Here is a 6,715-nt window from a genome sequence, read left to right as displayed (position 1 = left end):
ATTGGCCTTTATTATTCTCTTCTGCTTTTACCAATTTGATACAGAAAAATTCATCCCTTTGATATGGGTTCCCTTTGGCAATGAGTACAGTGGACATTTTCCTACAGATTCTCACATACAACACCTCTTCATTCTCTTTATGCAACTACTGGGTATGAAGTCTTTCTAGTGCTAGCGGAATGCTAGTCTGCTAATTCCTGCACTGAAATTTTGACTTGGTAATTACGAGTTCTGTGTCCAGAAAATACAAAACGACAAACCATACTATTCGACACCCTCACATGCATGAGCAGCTATACGGACTCCTACCCATCTGTGATCCCAACCCCACCCCAAATCCATATGCTGAAGCCCTAATGCCCGATGTGCCTGCATTTGGACATGCGGCTTTTAGGGAGGTAATTAAGGTTAAATGTGGGTATTAGGGCAGGCAGTTTATAAGGGAGGGACTCTTGTCCTTACAAAAAGAGGAAAAGACCAGAGCTCCTTCTCTCCATCCTGTGAGGACACCGAGAGAAGCTAGCTGCCAAAAAGAGTGTTCTCACCAAAAACATACCAAGCCAGCACTTTGATCTTGAACTTCTGACCTACAGAACTGTGAGAAAAGACGTTTCTGCTGTTTAAGCCCCTCTGTCTGTGGCATCTTACTGTGGCAGTCTGGGAAGACTAATACAAGCAGGGCTGGATTAGTCTCAGCTTCCGTCTCTTATTCCCCCGTGAGGCGACTATGGGGGAGCCTGGGAACCGATGGTAGCAGGGCGGTACCATCACGTCCAGTGCTCTGTTGACACGTGCATCTGGGATGAACCACAGCTGTCAGAGAAAGGCCCGTGCTGCTGCAAATCAGCAATCTGGATAAATCAAAGCTTACAAGAGGGTTGTGTCCCACTGATGTGAAGTAAGCCAGAGGGACAGAATGCTATCTAAAGGACGTCCCTAGTACTTTCACAGATGATGCAATAAGAAATTCAGAAAAGTTGGCCAGGATGATGATAATAGCAAAGGCAGGTAGCCCCCATATACAGAGTGTCCTTCTCAATTTGAACTCTTATGTCCATATGTGATAAGATTTCATGAATACTCTAAACGTTTATTTCCCCAACATGAATCACTGTAAACTTACATTATACTTGGTAACATGTTAAAATCTTATGTGCACTTTAAAAGGCCAAACTCTCTTGCTCCCAATTCAAGAACTTCATTCAATGCTCTATTTTATTGACCTCCATCCCACAAAATGAAAGTGCAAATCTTATTTTATATTTTATGATTCAAATTTGTTCCTTCTTTAGCCACTTCTGCCCAGCAATGGATAACTTTATTGGAGGAGGTCATCAAGAAGACATGACGATCGGTTAACCCTGGAGCTAGACCTGGGGCCACTGGAGGCTCCCTATTCCCTCCTCTGTCCTTGGGATGTGCGTCTGCTTGCCCTTCCCCCTCCCAGAAACTGCTCTAAGAATATAGCCTTGAGGTAGAAATGTGGCGTCGGGGTTATTCATACTGGGTATGTGACTGAACCTGGTCAAGGCCTATATAAACTTTTAAGATTCTGGCCACTGGCTGCAGAAATCTACTTGTCCTGTAGCCACCCAAGATGAGTCTTGTAAATAAGTTCACTTGCCAACCCGCCACCTACCAGTCTAGAGTGTCTGCTTCTTTCTTCAGTCTCTCCCTGCCCTCTGAGTATGGAGACCAGTTTGCAAACCAATAGACTTTGACATCAGATATGGTCATCTTCAAAAAATTAACTGATGGACGCTGGTGTCATACACTCATTCAATTCAATGACCCACCTAGCATTCTTATACCACCATTAATTTGATGTCCTCCTCTCTGGTTCAGTGATAAGCTCCTTTGGCTGTGATGAGGTCTTTGCTCCTCTTGAGCTGCCCGCCCCCAATCTGTAACCCATGACCTCTTATCCTGTCAAGTGTCTTCTCATTTCATCACTCCCAGGCCCTCATGCTATGTTGTCACAAAGACCTGTTTCTTTCTTCTCCCAGGTAAGCAGGTCCCACCTACTTCAAATTCCAGGATCTCCAAATCCCTTGCACACTGTGGGATTCAATAAGTATTCCACTAGCTAGACTTGCACTGTCTAATATGGTAGCCTCTAGCAACATATGGCTATGTAAATCTCAGTAACATTAAAAAGCCAGTTTATTAGTTCACATCTCAAGTGCTCAATGGCCATACGTGGCCAGTGGTGACTGTACTGGATAGTAAAAATGTAGAAAATTTTCATCATTGCAGAAAGTTCTATTGATCTGCACCCAACAGTCAATTCCTTGATGTAATCTTTCATCTGCATCTTTAGTCCTTGGCAGTAGATCATGAGAAGGGGTCCGATTATAAACATATTTTGAAGCGAACTGTCAGGATTACTGATAGGTTGCATGTGGTAGTGAGACAAAAAGAGAAGAGTCCAGATGATTCCAGGGTTTGGTCTGAGTGACTGGCCATTGGCCAAAATGTTGACACTGTGAGTAAAATATATTTCAGGTGATTGAAGATGATCTGACATGCAAACTTACAACCCAAAACACACCTATCTGTGACTACTCTTCTTTGCTGTTAACATCTAGGCAGCTGAGCCGAGCTCAAGTCAGAAACTACACTCTGACATGAATTAGGCAATGTAAATATTGAGGACTTCTAAACACTGCTTATCACATCTTTTTTCCCCTTTTCCTTTTCTTTAGGCAGGTCCCTTTTTATCTTTCACTTTAGAGGTGCTAGAAACTTCTAGAACTCTTCTCATCTTCCTTTAGCTTTCGCCAATGGCTTCAACTTAAGACTCTAAGACATTAACTTCCTTGACTCTCACACCAAACTAACAAACTCCACGTGTGTGTGGCCACATCTAAAGTTATTACTTCCCTCATGTGTCTACCCTCTTCAAGACAGTGCCCCTCCCTGTTCTTGATCCTATGTGCTAAAACACAAATATATTAGTACAATAGACTGACTTTTAGCTTTACCTCATCATTAGGCATCACTTTCATAATTTTCCATTATGGTTGCACCCAAGTGAGTAAAGAAACTGGTCATTAGAATACTCCAAATATTACTGTCACATATAGATATGCAATCATGCATTTACACACACACACATTTATGTATCCAATTTGATATTCTAACGTTGAATATAATTGAACATATGGGATTTTTATAACCTTCCACTCACTCCACAGGTGGTATGTGTAAGATTATGATCATGTAAAACTGAAGAAGCATAAGCATATTATTAATATTGGTCACAGAGAATGCATAGATTCGTATAAATTAGTGACATGAAAAACACAATAGTGAACACCTCAGTTGTGTAATCACTCTGCACCAAAATTGCAATTCAGTATTTGCAACTAAGATGTCATGAATATCAAAACCCAACTCAATAGGCAGAAAAATAGGCACAGAGAAATAGGCACAGCATTGTTGTCTCCCAGATGCACTCTTCACACATAAAAGTATATCCATCCTTGCTTCTTCCTTTTAAAGAGAAATTTAAAATTACAGCTTGTCCTAATAATATATTAGGACAATATATTAGAATATAATAATTAATAGCCATCAAAACTCAATATCATTAGAGCAAAAACTCAATCTGTCTCAGTCTATGTTCAATTCCCCACATCTAGCTCACTATCTAATAGAGAGCAGCCAGTTAATAAATATTTGTTGAGGTAATATACGAACTGTGAGTGTAAAATCAATAATGGTCGCTTAGTAGAGCATGTAACATTAAGTAAAATGGGCTTTGCATTAGGAGCATTTCTCTGAATGGTATTTGTTATGACACCTTTTAATTTCAACTCGAGAAAGCTGCTTTTTTGAAACCTTATGAGGAATACTGTATGGCTTGGCCTCAGTCGAATGCCAGAGAATGTATACCCTTGGGTTGCTGGCTTCCTGGGTAGAGGCATCAATCAAGTAGGATCTGAGACTTTCTGGAACTTGATGCTTGCAACTCACAACTTACAAACAGCATCTGGCAATATTTATGGAAAGCACCATGCAAGCCATATTCAGAATACACAAGTACAAGGCAAAGCCAGGAGGCAGACGCATGTCCAATTCTACCTGATAGTTTGGCGGTGAGACAAGAGATGTTATTCACAGAATCAGAGACACCAGGTCACTTGTGGCTATGGTGGAAGATATGATGACTGGGTGGAGAGATGCGGGATCTGAGTGTTAGAGTCCCATGTCGAACACAAGGGGATGACTGTTCTACTCATGTGCTGAGAGAAGAGGGAGTGGTAGAAAGTTGAACATAACATGGAAAGCCAGGAAATCCACCTCGTGCTGTTCCGTGAGCCATTAATTGCCGAGGAGGATGGGACCAACCTAAACATCATCACAGACGTAAGGCCCACCTGAATGTTATTCTTAGTGACATAAACCGTGTCTGAAAATAAAGAGGAAGCTTCTGTAGAGACTACAGAGCAGGAGGGGACAGCAGCGCTCATGCTCGGCACAGATGTGTAAGCAGCTGACAATATGGGGACAGTGAGGACAGAAGAGGGTCTTCTCGGTGTCTCACACTCCTGTCTCCTAAAGCATGATCTCAGGCATTTTCATCGGTGACATTATGACATTATATATGACACTATATCAATAATATATCCATCTTTAAGAAGTACTGAAAAGGTGGTGCTTCTGGAAAAGGAGCCAGCAGAGGACAGTGAGGAGTTGCCCCTCCTGCCCCGGCCACGCTTACAGCCTGAGGTGGAACAGGGGCGTGTACTGTGACCACCCAGAGCCAAGGTCCGATCCCGATGGGTACGCTGCTAATAGTGAAATGTGAAACAATGACATTAGTAAACCTGGGGTACCATGTTTTTGTTAAGTGTAAATTTTAGTTCATACGTGAAATATCTTAATGTGAACATTGTCTTTAAAAATTGAAATGTGCTCTTCTTTTAAAATTATGATTGTTTTAAAATGAAAGCATGAATCCAGTAAATAAAATATCACATTGCACAATGATATAAAAAAAAAAAAATAGTGGGATCTCACAGGTTCCTCGACTGCAATCAGGGCGCCCAAACCTGCATGAAGGGAAAAGCTGAGAGAAGACAGTGGCTTGACCCGCCGACTTTGGAAAGGCAGAGGGTTACTGGCAGAGAGAAAGAATCAGAATAAATCTATAAAGTGAGGTGAGGAGGGCAGGAAAGGCAGCACCGGGCTGGCATTCAGGGAGCATCAGGGGCGATCCTGGAAACACCAAGAGGGAGGGCACGGGGGTGGCTGCTCTGCTGTTGGGACTTAATAATGCTTTCATTTCCAAGTGGCAGAAAATCCATCCCAAATGGCTTAAAGAAAAAGGGGAGCAACGGTCACATTAAGAAGCATCCCAATTTCAAAAACATTAAAAGGTTTTTAAATCCCGGAAGACGTATAATCATTAGAGCTCATCATGATAAATGCACTGTCTGAGGAGGGTTCCCGTTACAAAGGCAACACTGAGGAGGAAGGGAGTGATATTGTCAAGTTGTTTAAAAAGACTGCAGAGAAGAAGAAATGAAGGTGTGGGACCATGAAAATAGAAACAGTCCAAGTAATGACTATGGGTAACATATAATATTAAAGTAGTCAACATACATACGTATTTCTACTAATCCTACCTCTGTCTACTTTTACAGCGGGAATGTATCTGGATGAAATTACTGATGATGACAAAAACAATATAAAGTTTTAGGGCTCATCATCACTAAAAAAAAAGTGACCCACTTCTGAAATCAATAACCATCCTAGCTCCCCAGACACGACAAGGCTGTTTTCACCAGCCGATTTCATGGGTTTGCTAAGCTAGAGGGACATTTCTCCTTATGCCAGAGAAATAAAGTCTGAGATTCTGTAATTACAGATCCATCACAGTAACAGTAAGCTGAAGAGAAACTGAAATAGGCACAATACCTTAAATGTTGGCTCTCCCTGAATAGGAGGAAAAGTTCTAAAACATTCAATAATAGAGGCTCAGCGGTAGCCTGACTATTCTTCTGGCTGAAACTTCAAAGCAGCATGCTTAGCCCCGCTCCCAGTACAGTGCTGGTCACACACAGTGACTGCCCAGAACACGCTGTCACGGCCAAATGCCCCAGGCACTGGAGTCCCCCTTCACACAGCTTCTAAAGCCTCACCAGCATCTCTGACATTGTGTCTTTGCAAGATGCCAAACAACAGCATCTAAGCCTGCAAGTGAAAAAGTGTGCCTCCTCAAACATTCTCCCTAACAATACTTGAAACAAATATGCAGGTTTCCATTTTATGTTCTCCTACCTAATCACAGAGTGACAGGATAAAAACCCGGTACCAAAAAAAAATCATGATCTCAAGCCAGTCCACAACAATTTTACTACTGTGAACGACCAACACAGATTGTCACAATCTATTAAACCAAAAGTCCCCAAATGCCAGCCACACACTGGCCTGTAACATGTTCTCACTCCATCGTACTTGAAGGTGTCCATTCAAATTATGGCAATTTGCCCTTCATATTGATTCCAAACACGTATCTGCCACTTGACAACTTCTCAAGATAGGAGACCTCAACCACAAATATTTTTTTTCCAGAATTACTATCAATGGGCAGTCAAGGACAAAATCTTGCACTGTAAGTATCTGCACTCCCTAGAAAACATGTTTAATCCATCGAAGCAGGGAAACTGCCCATCAGTGTTTTAAATTTAATTCTAGAACAGAGTTT

The sequence above is a fragment of the Ursus maritimus genome, unplaced genomic scaffold (assembly GCF_017311325.1).
Source record: "Ursus maritimus isolate PB19 unplaced genomic scaffold, ASM1731132v1 scaffold_15, whole genome shotgun sequence".
NCBI lineage: Eukaryota > Metazoa > Chordata > Mammalia > Carnivora > Ursidae > Ursus > Ursus maritimus.
Note: the sequence above shows the minus strand (reverse complement) of the source record.